At 33.6% G+C, this 18,619-nt stretch overlaps 1 long non-coding RNA gene across 1 annotated transcript in view; it reads right to left on the bottom strand.

Annotated features, from left to right (window-relative positions):
- Window positions 1–14,989, bottom strand: part of LOC127855342 (uncharacterized) — a 123,223-nt gene extending 108,234 nt beyond the window's left edge. Inside the window, exon 1 of the long non-coding RNA XR_008037494.1 lies at window positions 14,681–14,989. This is a non-coding gene — a long non-coding RNA (uncharacterized LOC127855342). The remainder of the gene's footprint in view (window positions 1–14,680) is intronic.
- Window positions 14,990–18,619: the final 3,630 nt, after the last annotated feature.

Below are 18,619 nucleotides of genomic sequence, written 5' to 3'. Positions count from 1 at the left end.
TGATAAAGTTGCCATCCCCCGTTGGATCCCAACGGGGTTTTGGCTCCCCCGTTAAGAATTGCAATTCTCCAACGGGAGATTTTTCCAGACGGGAGAATTTTACCTATATTTTACAAAAAATGTAATTTAAATATTATGCTTTGTTTTCTGTTTCAATGTTTACAAATACACATGTTTAAGTTATAATTGTAAGAAATATGTACTTTAATAAGAAAATAAAGTGTTTGTAGATTTTCTTCCCCCGTGGGGTTTTGACGGGGGATCCCGTCCATCTCTCATATCCATTAAACTCCAACGGAGTTTTCACGGGGGACCCCATCAATCCCCCATTTAAATTAAACCCCAATGGGAGTTTGACGGGGGATCCCCGTTTAATTCCAATTTATAAAGAACACCAATGGGAGTTTGACCAGAGAAGGGAGGGGGGGGGATCAGACTTCAATAAACAGTTTATACCGATTGCAATATATTCCATTGTATAAAGAGTAAAAGACACCAAACTTTATTAAATAATTGATGTTTTCTTTTTAAGGTGTCAAAATCAATTTATAATTTTTTAATTTTCTTAACTCGGTACGTTACGTTGAATAAAATGTCTTTTTGAAAGAGATTAGACCCACATATTGCTATTTCTGGAAAGATGAATTTAAAACGTTCCATAATTTTGAAAGACTGTATAAATAATATAGTGACTTATCTCGAAAATATATTACATTTACCTTTTGATAATCCAAACGTTGCTTTTATCCATTTCTGTGATAATAAATACAATCCAGAAAGACAATAACATTGGAAACATACTTATTGTCATTCGGAATTGTATTATTGTGTTGTTTATTCCCCTTTAACAGTTTTTGAAGTTTTTTGCTCGAAATTTTGAGTCCGTCTATAATGCGTATATGACTCATTTTCGCGAATATGAACGAAACGAACGAATATGATCGAATATTTGCAATATTGATGCTTTTTCTGCAATGTTTTTATCAACAAATTACAGTTTAATTTAAAATACAATTAAGACTGTTAACATAAATAGAGCAATTCTCTAGCCATTATCATGTTTCGAACTATAAAGTCATGTTCGCGAATATGAACATTGTTTTTAGGCTATACAATAACCACGACGACTCCACAATACAAGGTTTACAGTCAACTCGTACCTAAGTCAACTCGCACGGTAGTCAACTCGCACGTTGTTTGGTCAACTCGCACGGAAGTCAACTCGTACCTAAAAGTCAACTCGCACGGTAGTGAAACTATTGATGTGTTGATGGGTTCTGAATGAGTTATTTATGCATAAACACAAATGAGAAATACTTTCAGAGTTTAGTTCAATACTTTTTATTGCAATATTTTCACAAAATAACACATTTTTTTAACAAATTGTGTTTACACCAGGTTACATTATCGGCACATTATAACAGACAGTAAACGTACTTTTTAAAATATATTTTTTAAACCATTATTTTTATTAAAATATTTGAAACACACATTGTCAAAGCTTTATCATGTACACAAGTAGACATTCATCTATATACTTTTATTTTAATATTTATTTCAATATTTACATACAGTATCAAAGCTGTACAATATGTACACAAGTAGACATACATCTATATACTTTTATTTTAATATTTATTTCAATATTTACACACATTATCAAAGATTTACAATATGTACACTAATATTGTAATTTAATGAATAGGACATAAAGACTGATAGAACTATGAATTATTAAGAATTTAATATTTGTCATAAAACTATTAATGAAGATCCCGTTACCTATGGAAAACTTATTGCGCACACAATTATAAGTAAAAAACGTATAACAATAATGTTAACGTGAGTACAAATACGTATAGCTTAGTATCATATAAACCGAGTATATATGATTATCATACCTACATGTATTGAAACATAATCATAAAATAATAATCAGTCATAATACAATTTTACAGAATCAAATGTGTATTTAATTAATAATTTAATAAAATTGCCCAGCATTATTAAAATTTGAACATGAGTTACAGTTCTACATTAATTAATTAAATATTAAATTGTAAAGCATGACAAATTAAAATATTTATTTAAGTATTCCATACTACAGCCTTATTTCTAGGCAACCCCTATCAGTAATAGCCTTATCTACCCCTCGATTATCAGTACCCTCATCAGCTCTGAATGACTGACAGATTATCTGTTTATTGTAATTTTAGGGGTGGGAAATAGGATATGGTGTTTTCAGGTATTGTTACTTTCTTGACTGATTAGGTGACATATGGTTTATTATTACAATTCCAAATTAACAATTAAAGTGATATTATGGGCATGTTTCACTGTTGAATTGAGCTGAACATAATTAACAGGTCAAAAGAGTTAGTTTAAATGTGGTTACTGACGAATTATCTGCAACTCATCTTGCTGCCAGTTGTTTATAAAAAGTATATATTATAGTCGATATTTTACATGACTCACCCAGTTCTCTAAGCCGAAATGATCCGTAAAACAAAATAGTGTATTTGTGCCGTATGAACGAATCTGCACTAAAACTAGATTTAGATTCACTTCGTAAATCAAATCTTGTGTGTCGTCAGTTGTCAAAACGAAACTACGGTTGATATTCAAATGCAGTATTTTTCTCTTTCCGGGATATTGTTGTAGTATGTTGATGCTGCATTAACAAATAGAAGTGTATATGAAGTGAAAACACCAAAAATAAACAACGGTTGCGATAGACACCTATAAACTGTAATATTCCTATAATATCACTTTAACATACTAACGTATGAACATTTCAAAATCTGTCATAGCTTATTAAAAAAGTAAAACATATCAGCTTATATAAAATTTATAACAATTAAATAGAAATTAGAATACAAATAATTAACAAAAACAAAACATGAACGCTGAAAAAGAGCTCTACAAAGACTACATAGACATTTCACAAATGTCACGAAAAACCACTTAAATGTTCACTCGATCTTAACAGAATAAATACATCAGGAAGAATTATATTCATAGAAGAATTTCCATATCAAAAATGTTAGAAAACCATTTTAAAACAGCCGATATCTGTTAATATTCGCCCCTTTCGCGAATATAGTAATATACGCTCTTTAGTCGTACCGAGCACATATCAGTGAAAGGGGAAAAAATTACATATCTTTAGGGTATGGGTAACCTATGGTCTTTAAAAATCGATTAGGAATTTATAAAAGGTATTTCTTGTGTTAGGTTTAAGAAAGAATGTCTCAAAATATTGTAAAAAAAAACATTGAAAATTGAAACTAGCGACAGCTCCCTTGCAAGGATATTTTGGATCTCCAAAAAGGAGGTTTTTGCGAAGGTCAATATTTCACGCTGCAGAAACAGAACAGAACTTAGAAGGTAAATTGTGAAAAATCTAAAGACTTCTAGGTAAATAAGCACAGCACATGGTTGAAATTAATGAGTAATGTAGCCAAAACTAGAATTGCATTCTGTTTGAATGTACTTTGCATGCCATGAAATGGGTAAATTTCTCAATTTTTCATTAAAAAGTAGGTGGGTGGGGGAAAGGGTGTCAGACAATTCACCCCCAAGACAATTCATCCCCTGGACAATTGACCAGTCGCCAACTCCGCCCACATTTTGTCAATCAGCCAATCAGATATCGATTTTTCACACACCCCTCAGCAACGCTTATCTGGCCGCCATTTGGTCCGACAAACAAAGCGTGTTGTACATATGGAATGGACGTAATTTTTAAGAGTTTACACAGATTTTATATCAAATGCATGATCATTACTGTTCGATCATTATTCAAAATTGTAGGTGCTATACATACTTTATAGAAGGTTATTATTTTATCTTTATTTCTTGAACATATGAACGAGTAATGAGAAAACAACACACAATAAATAGTTTAACCACACCAGGTGTGTGTTCTATAAAACGTGTTATACCGTTTGATGCACAATATTATTAAGCAGTTTGGGCAACATAATAATTGCCACACGTGCTTATTAATCTCAGCGTAATTGTCGATGATTAATAAATAACAGTATGTTGCGTGGATCTCAGAATGAAGGAACATTTAGGCACTGTTAGGTACAGTACACAAGAAAAGAAAACAATTTAATTACTTAAATGATTTCCAATTATATATTTATTTTCTGTGGAACATAAACAAGGGAATTCATTATAAATTGTTAACTTAAATATTGTTTTAACTAAAGTAAAAACAACACAAAGGTGATTTCAACGCGGCTTAAATTAGCCAGCTTAAAGCGACTTCAAGTGTAAAATGTACGGCTTATAATACAACAACAACATTTCTAATACAACATATATTGGTACGGGGAGAAATGTGAACATTGCAATTAACATATAAGGGCCATCTTGTTATAAATAAGCAAATGCATAATATGCTAAATGTATTCAATTCGAATGTTCGTGAACAGCACCGTAATACCAACATTTCATTTTTTGATAGTGAAATGTAACAGGTTCGCATTAAACATACATGAAATAAAATGCATATTAGACTATCTGTTAATGAAACCACGAAATTAGGCCTGTATTAAATTATGGTTACAATCAAAATTTAATTTTCATGTATATCCAAATAAAAAAAATCGGTGTCTTTTTAAAAATAACACAATAAAACAAAGATCTAAACATTTTTAATAAACAAAAAACCCATCATGATATGGATATGTCATTTGCATTTAATAAAAATATTTTCAAAATTATATATGAATAGCCACCGGGTTCACTGTCAGACGGTTGAATACAAGTTCAAAATCAATATGAAATAAATGTTCATTTTTACAACGGATTTTTCATCACCTCCCTATATAATATGTATAAGAAACGTTTCTGATAGTCAGTCTGCCGTTAACTCATTTATTTTGATTACGCCATTTCTCTCTGAAGTTTTTATGATTGTATTAACGTTAAACAAAGCAGTTTAGGTTAGTGTGCGGCTTTAAAGGGATCTTTTCACGCTTTGGTAAATTGACAAAATTGAAAAAAGTTGTTTCAGATTCGTAAGTTTTCGTTTTAGTTATGATATTTGTGAGGAAACAGTAATACTGAACATTAACCATGCTCTAATATAGCCATTATATGCATCTTTTGACGATTTTAAAACCTAAAAATTATAAAGCGTTGCAACGCGAAACGATTGAATAATTTGGAGAGTTCTGTTTTTGTCGTTAAATTTTGTGAAACTACGAAGTTTGCTTATATAAGGTATAAAATACGTCAAGAATGTGTACTCAGCGGAATAGCTCAGTAGGATAAAGCGTTTTTACTTCAGGACTCTGGCAGGACTCCAGGGGTCACTTGTTCGAAACCTGCTCCGGGCAATGTTCTTTTCCTTTTTTTAATTTTTTTCTTGATTTTTTACTGGAGCTTTTATGATCCAATGTTTACATTTATCAATATAAAGCATTTAATGAATAAGTTAAAAAAAATGCCAAAATCTGTGAAAAGGCCCCTTTAATAATTCATTTTATAGAAAAGAGCATAATACATCATTACAAATATAGAATTTCCCTCACGTTATCCGCTATAATTGCGATCTGCTTGTCGGAGTTTTCTAATCACTAGACCACGTGACTATGTGGGCGGAGCGATCGATAATTTGGCGACTGGTAAATTCACTCCAGAATTTGATTTCCTTGGACAATACACCCCCAAGACAATTCACTGCCATATTTTTTATATGATATTGTATTGTCATTTGCTTTTGTCATATTTTAAAATAAGTTGTGAACAGATGTTTGGGGTTATAATTTTGACTTTGTAGCATAATTTTGATGTGAAGATAATAAATGTAGTATGTAAATGAAAGATGAAATAGTGTTTTTTGTCAAATGCAATCCAACCAATGCTTTTTTTTCTATAAACTGTGTTACAACATATAGAATTGAAACAAATTAAGTTTTTTGTATTTATAATATTTGTGCATTGGATTTAAATAACAGTCTGCGAAATAAGCGCACGCCCGTTAGCCTGGGCGTGTAAATTATAGCTCTGGCCTATTAAAATGGCCATATTGTACGCCCGTCGGGCCAGTAGAAATTCCGTGTATCAATATTGTTTCATTTTTAAGTGTGATAAAAGTCATTATTTTGTGAGTACTTTGCGAAGATTTCCGACAGAACTTCGTTCAACTTCGCCTAAAATACGAGATTTAAACGCGTTCCGATTGGTCCATACATTCAACGGTCATTTTCGAGTCGTAACACAGGCCACGTGGTGAACAATTTAGACTGGTTATTTACTATTGGCACACGTCATGCTGATGTGTTTTCTGCTGAAGTAAACTTATCAACGTACGCGGCTTGCATTTCCGGAATAAACATCGTTTTACTTTGTAACCTTGTTTGTGTGTTTATTTCCAAAGTTGTAAGTCCCTACGCGCATAGACTGCATAATGCTTAAATACGTAGCTGGAGCGAAGCCAGGCAAGAAACTGCCCACTTCTGATCGTAAGTCAACAAATGACTATGAAAAATCACGGAAACGTGAATTTCAAGAAAAGTGGTAAAAAATCAGTGATGAAGGAGAAGCTTCTTCTGTAAGACAGAGTTTAATAAGCTACCCTTAAAAACACAGCATAAGAAAAAAGTCAACATGTATGATAAAAGTATGCCATCTATGCCTTCACTTGTCAAGTAAACTTCTGGAAAATAACTATCAGGTTGCTTGTTTTACAGGATATGGTTTCTGACTAAGAGGATCTCCAGGATTGACATGACGCCTTATCAGTGATCGCTCCGCCCACTTAATCACGTGGCTCAGCATGAAGAAAACCTAGACAAGCTAACACCAAAATGGCTTCTTTGCCTATAGACTGCATATAGATTTACGCGATATTCCGGATGATTTTATGGACTTGTTTAACACCATATTACACGTGTAAAGGGGTTGATGCCATTTAGTTATTCTGCAAATGCAAAAAATATAAGATTAAAGAGAACATCAGCTATTTATAACGGGTAAATCGGTACATTAAACACGCTCTTAAACGCTTGCGCGCTTCCCGAAATCGAACCAGTTATTACGTGTAATGGTGGTATTTGCAATAAATTAACACTTTACCAGTATTTACCCGTGTTATTAACAAAATTATTACAGAAACATTCCCCCTACCCGTGTATTTGACACGAAATAGCGCTATATAACTGGGAATTCAGTGAAGTTTTACGCGCTTTCTGACGCCGGGTGGGTACCTCAATCCCACATGTTATTGCGTATAAAAGTGATATTAATCATATTAAACATTGCTTATGGGACATTTATCAATCACTATAATTTAAAGCGCAAAACCAACACAGTCGTTTGGACATTGTCTGATATAAAATTAGCGTTGTACGAAAGGGAATACGGTCAGGCTATTATAAATTAATAAGGCTACCAATATCAGACGCTCGCGCAGGTACCGACTTCCGCAAAGTTACCGCATTTATTGTTTACCTAATATCAGTAATAATAACTCATTTACAATAGCATTTATCGATACGTATTTATTAAAATAATAACAAAATGGTTTTCACTTGTTTCTGACACACACAGAAACGCGATTTTTAACGGGGATTTCGTAAAGTTACACGAATTGGGTACCAAAATTCTCAATTATTTTACATGCACACATAATACATACTTAATAATGCTTAGTTATTGCTTATATGACATTTCAAGTTTTTGAAATAATAAATGTTCTTTAAAGGGGATCTCAATAATTTTTTAAGCTTCCACTCGCTCTTGTCAAGACCGCATTTCCGCGTTTGAAACGGTATAAATTTAATTCATCTAACTTATCTTTCTGGATACCAAATGTCAGAGTTGCATTAACCCTTTTTACACCGTTTTTGCCATATTTCATTTCCGTTTTTTAATCCGAACAAAATATAGAAACGCGTTTAAAAAATGAGATCTAGGCATTCGAGCTCCTAGTGTGGATTAAAAGCGTTTATTGGTGACACCACATGAGCGAAAATGTGTAGATACCGTTAATAAGATAATAAATCACATGTCACCTTCAAATAACATGTATGATGTCAATTAAGTGCATTACTATCAGAGTAATAAAACACAGCATGAATTAGGCTTCATGGTGGGTTTTATTTCTCTTTAAGTAATGCAGATGAACCTCGCTTCTGACCTAGTAACTGATAAAACTATTTTAAAAAAGTGAAATATTATGTGATAATCAGATCGATAACATAAACTATTTAAATCTGCTAGTATATCCGATAAAAATATATTATAATTGTCTTTGACAGTGTTGACGTTCAGTTGTTCGTGGTGACGACCGCATGTATTTATACATCTCTTACAGTTCTCAAGATCTCTTTTTGGCTTTGGAAACGATATAAATTAAATGTCACCAACTAATCTTTCAGGATATCGATTGTCCGAGTTACATAATCCCCATTGACACCGTTTAACCATTTTTAATCGTTTTTTTTTAAGAGGAAAACAAAAGAAACTCATTGGAATAAAAGTGAACCTTAACATGTAGCTTGTCTAGAAAATGGCGGACAGGTCGTTGCTAACGAGTGCGCCCGATTAATCGATCGCTGATTGGTGGATCAATTCTAGTGGGCGGAGCGATCATAGATAAGGCGTCATGTCAATTGCAGTGATGATTAGATGAACGAAGAAGTTGTTTATCACATGTTAAATACTTATAATTAATAAAGGACATAATTACATTGACTTAATAAAGGACATAATTACATTGACTTGTTATATTGTGTTGCAATTGTTTTTGCAATAGGCTTTACAGTTAACATACCCTGGATACAATTTTACTTTTAATAGATTAACTGCTATTGAAAGATGAAACCCTTTAAAAGGGTGTATATTTTAACAAATTTACTTTGGGCTAGTAATTTTGCTGCTGGGCTACTTGTCTTTACAATTCAAGTAGCCCGAATGGCTAGTGGATAAAATGAACTATCGTGAAGACTGAAATAATATTATTAGGTTAACTGCTATTTTATTATTTGAGAACTTTGTCAAATATTGAAGTAGATTAATTAGTTTCATTTAATTCTTAGAATTTTACATTATGACAATTACTTATTTATTCATGTTAGATGGGATAATTAATTTAATAAAATATTATGGTTTAATTGATAAGAAAACCTTAATTAAAGAAAGGAAATTTAATCTGGTTGGAAGCGTGCTATTAATGGGTATTACAATCAAGCATTCACACACCTGACAAGGCTTTATCAAAGTGTCAACACAGATAAACAAAGACTTCAGTTACACACATTGACAAATAATTATGTTGGGCTGGGCAATTCTAAGACCTGGTATTGTATTAAAAAATTCCATTGTTGTCCATCTGATATTTTGATTATTATTTTTATTTAACTGCCTATAAACAAAAGTGTTTCATTAAAAAATTATTATTTTTATTCTTATTATCCATTAAGTTGTTAGATTTTCTCTCATTGAAGGATTAGTGATAGAAGTTGTGTTTTGTAATGTTGTGTATTGAAACATTTTTAGTCAGCAATTATCAGTATTCTTTTCAAAGCCAGTATCAAATTCACACCATTTTATGTTATAATTTTTTAAAATGCTACTTATACATCAATACCTCATGATTTATTAAATCTACTATAATACCGCTAGTATGCTCCTCTTAAAAATGGTTTGAAATGTAATGTACTTTTTACAAAAATTGTACTCAATTCAAGTCCACTTCAATCATACAGTATGTTAACTCATTCCATACTACAGCCTTATCTCTAAGCAACCCCAATCAGTAATAGCCTTATCTACCATTAGATAATCAGTACCCTCATCAGCTCTAAATGCCTGACAGATTATCTGTTTATTGATACCTATATGGGTGTAAAAAAGGTTGTTTTTTTGGGTGTTGTTACTTTGTTGACTGATTATGTGACAAATATTTTATTATTATATTTCCCATTTAAAAATAAATATAGTAATTTTATAAAATTTTCGAAATCTTGCATAACTTATCAAATAAAACAAATAGATTATTTCCAAATAATGTATCCAATACCATTATTATTTATTTATACACTTTTTACAAATATAAACTGTTTTAATGAATAAAATCAATCTTAAATAAAACATAAACACATAATAAATTATTTAATGACATCAAAACAATAATAAGATATTGTTAATAATAAGATATTGTTAATAACAAAAACAAACATCAATAGATAAAAAGCACAGTTATGTTTCAATTGCAAGTAATTTTATGAAAAAAAGAAAGAAATTCTGAGAACATCTTAATATGCTTTTATTAGAACTTCATAAAAATAAAAAAGAATACAAATAACTATCCTTAGAAAACAGATATTTGTAATTACTAAATCCTAAACAAACAGCAAAAAACAGTATCCAGATTAAGTTTGCAAATCCAGATTATTTGCAAACTAATTTTTTTTATTTATTGAACAAGTGTTATGAAAATTTGCATATTTGTAGGGGACATTGAGTAAATACATATAATTGAAAAAAAAGAGTTCAAATGTTTTTGGAAAGTAGAGTTATTTGATGATAAAGTTGCCATCCCCCGTTGGATCCCAACGGAGTTTTGGCTCCCCCGTTAAGAATTGAAATTCTCCAACGGATGTTTTTTCCAGACGGGAGAATTTTACCTATATTTTACAAAAAATGTAATTTAAATATTATGCTTTGTTTTCTGTTTCAATGTTTACAAATACACATGTTTAAGTTATAATTGTAAGAAATATGTACTTTAATAAGAAAATAAAGTGTTTGTAGATTTTCTTCGCCCGTGGGGTTTTGACGGGGGATCCCGTCAATCTCCCATATCCATTAAACTCCAACGGAGTTTTCACGGGGGACCCCGTCAATCCCCCATTTAAATTAAACCCCAATGGGAGTTTGACGGGGGATCCCCGTTTAACTCCAATTTATAAAGAACTCCAATGGGAGTTTGACCAGAGAAAGGAGGGGGGGGGATCAGACTTCAATAAACAGTTTATACGCATTGCAATATATTCCATTATATTAAGAGTAAAAGACACCAAACTTTATTAAATAATTGATGTTTTCTTTTTAAGGTGTCAAAATCAATTTATAATTTTTGAATTTTCTTAACTCGGTACGTTACGTTGAATAAAATGTCTTTTTGAAAGAGATTAGACCCACATATTGCTATTTCTGGAAAGATGAATTTAAAACGTTCCATAATTTTGAAAGACTGTATAAATAATATAGTGACTTATCTCGAAAATATATTACATTTACCTTTTGATAATCCAAACGTTGCTTTTATCCATTTCTGTGATGATAAATACAATCCAGAAAGACAATAACATTGGAAGCATAATTATTGTCATTCGGAATTGTATTTCTTTTGCTGTTTATTCCCGTGTAACAGTTTTGGAGGTTTTTTTCCTAGAAATTTAGCTTGCAAACATTTTCGGTGCAATGTCGTACCTTAGTGTATCGGTTACATTCCACAAGTTGTTTTTTTACACAAAATGCCTGAATAGGGCAGTGTGTTAGGTTCATTGTTTTGTTTTATGGGACACACCACTTCTCCAATAGAATCGATGATGTTTAAATACATTTGAGTTATATTTGCAGTTTCAGCTATTAACTGTTTTGTTTTCTGATAAGGATATGATATCCCAGACGTTAGTTCCTGTGCTGTCTTTTTCCCTCTAAACAAACAGACATATAACACCAAGGACTTATATCACTTTTCATTATTGTGTATAAAATACAAAATACCACACACGACTGAAATATTTGATATAACCCATATAAGCAATATGATTTCCTTTCTAAATGTAATAAAAACTTAATTTTCAATCATGAACTAGTAGTTTCAGGAAAACAGGAAACCAAGAAAAAATGTGAAACCAACAAAGGCATAGAATTGTGAAATATGCAAGCCAGAGTTCTCGGCTTATGATTGTTGAACGCTGCACTTCTATACACCACAACCTACCTTTGTTCGAAGTTTGATGTAAATGGGTCTTATTGTAATTACGTTATGACCCGGACAATAAAAAAGTGAGATAAATAAAGTAATGAAGGGGCTATAGCTATAGTTCTTGTGCACTGAACTTCTCATCAGTGAGATCTTTCCATATATGCATATATGAAGTTTCATGTGAATAGGTGATATAGTTAAAGACTAATACTCCGGACAAAGTAATAGAAGCTGCCCGACCCCAGGCATGACATAATTAATCCCTTAATATGGACTCCATTGGACATTGTCGACTCGGGTACTACTTACGTGTACCCCGGGTACTCTTAAGTATACTTACATGTACCCCGGGTACGGTAAATATACTAAATCGTACCCGGTCGATATTAGACTGTACTCGAGTTGTATTCCCGCCTAAAATCCAATGTCGTAAAACGCGCTACCGATTATCTTAAACAAACTTCTATTTAAAAAAAACTGCCTCAACATGCTTTTTGAGTATGAGTTTCGATAATATAGAGGCCATTTTACAGAAAATTGACATAAATGTGAAAATATTTAATTAAAAACAAGATGTGTTTGTGAAACACAATGTCCCCCTATATGACATTTGACCTTGACCTTGTGAAGGATGACCTTGACCTTTCACCACTCAAAATGTGCAGCTCCATGAGATACACATGCATGCCAAATATCAAGTTGCTATCTTCGTGAAACACAATGTCCCCCTATATGACGTTTGACCTTGAAGGATGACCTTGACCTTGTGAAGGATGACCTTGACCTTTCACCACTCAAAATGTGCAGCTCCATGAGATACACATGCATGCCAAATATCAAGTTGCTATCTTCAATATTGCAAAAGTATTCATAAAATGAGCGATTTGGGCCACATATATTTGACCTCTGACCTTGAAGGATGACCTTGACCTTTCACCACTCAAAATGTGCAGCTCCATGAGATACACATGCATGCCAAATATCAAATTGCTATCTTCAATATTGCAAAAGTATTTATAAAATAAGCGATTTGGGACTCATATATTTGACCTCTGACCTTGAAGGATGACCTTGACCTTTCACCACTCAAAATGTGCAGCTCCATGAGATACACATGCATGCCAAATATCAAGTTGCTATCTTCAATAATGCAAAAGTATTCATAAAATGAGCGATTTTGGCCACATGTATTTGACCTCTGACCTTAAAGGATGACCTTGACCTTTCACCACTCAAAATGTGCAGCTTCATGAGATACACAAGCATATGAAGTTGCTATCTTCAATATAGCAAAAGTTATTGCAAAATGTTAAAGTTGGCGCAAACAGACAGACCAACAGACAGACCAACAGACAGGGCAAAAACAATATGTCCCCCACTACTATAGTGAGGGACATAAAAATAGCCGACAACGACCGATTAAGCTTTAAATTTCCCGGGTACGTTTTAGTATATTTACCGTACCCGGGGTACATGTAAGTATACTTAAGAGTACCCGGGGTACATGTAAGTAGTACCCGAGCCGACAATGACCAATCGAGCCTTAATATGCCCTGTATTTGACAGACATATAAAAGAGACAAATGGAAAGGATGAAAAAAAAACAACACAGCAGTAATTAGTTTTATCAGAGACATAGATAACAGAGATAGGCAGCTCGCCAAATATCGGCAAACTCTCGCGCATCCAGTCGTTTTGGCGAGATAGGTTTAATTTTAGTCTGTGCAATAAAAGAATGCATGAACATAGTTTATACAATTTAATGATATTTCATCAAAACTTCATCATTCATAAACACATATCAATACAACTGGCATAAAAAATAACCAATTTATTAAACGTATTAAGCAAGTTGTTGATATTACAAAATTAATAACATATCGGGAGAAAACAGCTAATATTCTGCAGTGATGCAGGCAACAAACATGTAAGCATAAGAGCCATTATCGTATGGGGCAGGGTAGCAATTTTGCTGAAGAAAATTCATAATCATATAAGAATTTTTCATCATGGAGATTGGACTATAAATGCGACTGAGAGTGTTAACATGTTTTTATCATAGTCATGTAAGGAAAAAGCCCCGCCCCTTGGTGGCCATGTTTTTCATGATATCATTGGGACACTCTATAGAGTGTTGAAAAGGTTTTTCGAATCCCGGACAATCGCTCCTACGGACAATCGCTCCAACGCTAAATTTGACAAGGCGGACAGTCGCTCCTACGATGTTTCGACAGGGCGGACAGTCGCTCCTACGATGTTTTGACAGGGCGGAAAGTCGCTCCTACGATGTTTTGACAGGGCGGACAGTCGCTCCTACGATGTTTTGACAGGGCGGACAGTCGCTCCTACATTATTTTGCCAACCCGGACAATCACTCCTACATTATTTTGTCAACCCGGACAATCGCTCCTACATTTTTTTTGACTCCACGGCAAAACATATTATTCGCTGATCAAAGGCTTACACCTATAATTAACCAACAATTAAAATTGCCAACCTGTTGACAGAAAGCCAATTTAATTAACATGAGCCGATCAATTTGATTTTAATTAATTAATTTACTTACTGACAAACTATGTTACAGTTTGTCGATTCTGTAAATATAAGGTAGTTAAGAGGGCACTTTAAACAATGGTTCCTACATTATTCCTATCGGGGACATTCGTTCCTATATTACATTTATTGGAATAAGTGCCATTTTGCGAATGGAATAAACATAAAAACCGCATTAAATCAATAATTGCTATAACAACAATGGTAGTATCAATCGATAATGACCACTTTGACACCTATGATGTGCGAACCGTGCATAAAGATTACAGAATGGCGTCACATTAAAGGGGCCTTTTCACAGATTTTGGCATGTTTTGAAGTTTGTCATTAAATGCTTTATATTGATAAATGTAAACATTAAATTTTAAAAGCTCCAGTAAAAAATCAAAAATAAAATTTAAAAAAGGAAAACAATAGTAGCCCGCAGCAGGACTCGAAGTAAAAAACGCATTAGCCAACTGAGCTATCCTGCCAAGGATACATAAGATGCGTATTTTACACCTTATATCATCGTAGTTTCACAAATTTTAACGACATCACTAGAACTTCCCAAATTATTCAATCGCTTCAATCAATTATACATTGAATACAAAATTCATGAAATGCAACATAAACGGCCACCGGAAAAACTTTGCGAAACCGAAATTTCGCAAACTTAAGTACCCTTTTTCTTAAAGATTTGCTACTTTGAGACATAGTATGCGATAAAAGTCTTATCGTTGATTAATGATTGGTTATTTTCACTCAAAAAACGCGTTTTCTTCACTATGAAATTTATAAGCAAAGTTGGGGTTCCCATGGGATTTTTGCATTTTCCCATGGGATTTTCGATTTTCCCATGGGATTTTTTCTCCCATGGGATTTTTTTTCTCCCATAATTTGCAAATGGGAGAAAAATCCCATGGGATTTTGAACATTTTAAAAAACGTGTTTTATTTGCGTTTGCAAGTATTTTAACGTTATTTAAGGACTGTATATTGGTTTTATGCCAATTATATATAAAAATATTTAGTAATAAAAAAATCCCATTTTAAAATGGGAGAAAAAAATCCCATGGGATTTTTTTCTTATTTTGAGAGATTTATTCATGAAACTTTCAGAAACATCATATTTTATGAAATGATGAACAACTACGATATTTTAATGCGTTTAGTCGTGTTTAAAAAAAAAAAAAATCCCATGGGGTTTTTAAATCCCATGGGATTTTTAAATCCCATGGGATTTTTTCTCCCATGGGATTTTTTTCTCCCATGGGATTTTTTTCCAATGGGATTTTTCAGTTTCGTAAGCCGAATAAGTTTCTTAATGCGAAAAACAACAATAAAGGAAATAATAATTATAATTTTGAATAATAAATTGAATAATATAAATAACATGAATATTTTTAAAATGAGTTACAATTAAAGGTTTATGCTAGTAGAACTTATCATTTCTTGTTCGAGCAGATGGTTGAGTCCAATTGGTGAGTATGCCAGCTTAGAACCAGTATAAATGCATCGCAGACAGACAACGCTGTCATACTGTACACACCGCTGAGTAACAATCTTTATTGCATTTCATTTTGCAACAGAAAATGAACTCCGTAGTATAATTGATCTTATATATGCCCTCTGCTTTTGAAAGCGTGCAACACATTAACATAACAATAAGTCCATGCCAAAAACTATGTGCAAATTCCATTCAAAGCTATATACACATTATAAAGGTCAGATGACCCGCGTCATGCGAAAATGGGTCTTATGTCATATGCGGCCGAAGTTGGTCCATCCTAGCTTGTCCAACCGCGCAGTCTGGTCAGGTACTACGCTGACTGATATATAAAGTCAAGCCATGATTCGTGGTCTCATATCCAAACTCGGTAGCTCCTGTGCGAAACTTTCACCGGAAACGACGGCACCGAGACGGGCGCTCGAACTTTGCGGATGCGCGTTATATGTTATATATAATAGCGCGATGTGTTTTTTCTTGCCTCAAATTAGTAAGCCCAATCAGCGTTTTATTGTGTTCTTTGCTTCTACTATTAACAAGAACTTCAACTGATACGAACATGAATTTTATTTTAATATGTTTATTTAATGCTCGGAAAACTCATTGTATATTTAGACTACTACTTATAAAACAAAGTCGAGTTTTCAACATCTGTTTTCGGCATAAAAATTGTTATTCCAAACCAGATTTTACGCACTTTACTGTACAAAATACCGTTAGGGCCACCGTGGTTACTCATTAAAATCCAGAGGGCGAGAATGCGAGAACGCGAAAGTACGATGACGACAGTGCGACAATACGATGGCGACAATGCGTTCGTACGATTGCGAAAACGCGCTAGTACGATGACGACAATGCGACAGTGCGACAATACAATGGCGGCAGTGCGATAGTACGGGGGCGACAATGCGATAGTCATATCGTACTGTCGCCGTGGTATCATCGCAATGTCGCCATCGTTCTATCGCATTGTCGCCATCGTATTGTCGCACTGTCGCCATCGCATTTTCGAATTGCCGCCATCTTACTATCGCGTTATCGCATTGGCACCATCGTACTATCGCACTGTCGGCTATCGCCATCGTATTGTCGCACTGTCGTCATCGTATTTTCGCACTGTCGTCATCGTATTATCGCACTATCGAACTGTAGTATTGTCGCCATCGTACTATCTCACTGTCGCCATCGTATTGTCGCACTGTCGTCATCGCACTGTCTGATTGTCGTCATCGTATTATCGCGTTCTCGCATTGTCGCCATCGTACTATCGCATTGTCGCCATCGTATTGTCACCCTGTCATCATCGTATTGTCACATTGTCGCCATCGTACTATCGCGTTCTCGCGTTCTCGCCCTCTGGATTTTAATGTGTAACTACGATGGCACTAACGGTATTCCGTAATACTGCTAAAGCACAGTATGATTAGGTCACTCCCAATGCTCAAATCTCTATGTCTATTTTAGTAACAACACATGTCTATGGAAGGATATTTAGGTAAAAGTTACATCATTCGTGGTGAATATTTACATTATGACTGATGCTTATTCTAATTTGCTTTATGACAATTCCAACATGCTTGTTGTCTATTCGTTTATACTTGATGATTGCTGCAACATTACATCATTCATGAATAATATTTACATTATGCGTGATGTTTATTCTAACATGCTTCATGACAGTTCCAACATGCTTGTTCTCTATCGGTTATTCGGTTATACTTGATGATTGTTTCAACATGCTTGGTGACTATCCAATGTTTGTGTGTTCATTATTCCTGAAACCAGTCATAATCGGTTTTGCCACTAAGCGTCATTAACAACGGCAGTTAGCAACAGGCAGTAAGCAGAATGCAAGTTACTAAATTATGACATCAGGTGGCGCGCGTTTATTTTCCGTATGTTGAATAAATTACTTTTCGGAAAAAAAAGCGAAAACATCCGAATCATTTTGACTAGTAAACTGAATAAGCTGAATTAGTTCCCTTCGTTATATAATCTCCATTAAACTAAATACGTTCATAATTGCCATGAAGACCAGTAAGTTTACACAATGAATTGACTGACGTGAATGTTTTTTAATATTTGTAAGATGCAATTGGCACTCAAGAAATTATACATGTATTTTATTCAGAAATTAACGGGGCTGATGTGTTGGAATTGTGGCCCTTCCCTAGTCCGAATAATTACAGTAGACGTAATCTACCGATGTGCATTGCATATCGACCTCATATTTATAAAGTAGCCCAAACCCCCATTGCCACAGACCTGTGCGTGAAACTTTCAGATTTCTCTAGTCTGTTTACCATGCTATAATTACAATTTCTATAAACACATATTTATCATTTTATGACTATATAATGTCTGTGGTATACAGAGAAACCTGAAAGTTACAAGTACTCGTGTCTAGTACTGTACAACTATTGTACTCCTCGTTGAGAAAACAACTACTTCATCTACATGTATTAAAATATCATAAAACATAATTTTCAATCAAGTTGGAAAAAACCAATAAATAAATGTTATATAAACAGGTTTGTCATGAACGTTGACGTCGCTCTTGGTTACCAGAAAAATTCCCACGCACGGATTTCAACCGTCATTGTTTACAATCAATTAAGTGCA

This window comes from Dreissena polymorpha, chromosome 13 (assembly GCF_020536995.1).
Source record: "Dreissena polymorpha isolate Duluth1 chromosome 13, UMN_Dpol_1.0, whole genome shotgun sequence".
In the NCBI taxonomy this organism is placed as follows: Eukaryota; Metazoa; Mollusca; class Bivalvia; order Myida; family Dreissenidae; genus Dreissena; species Dreissena polymorpha.
Note: the sequence above shows the minus strand (reverse complement) of the source record. Positions and strands in the feature narration are given on the sequence as shown.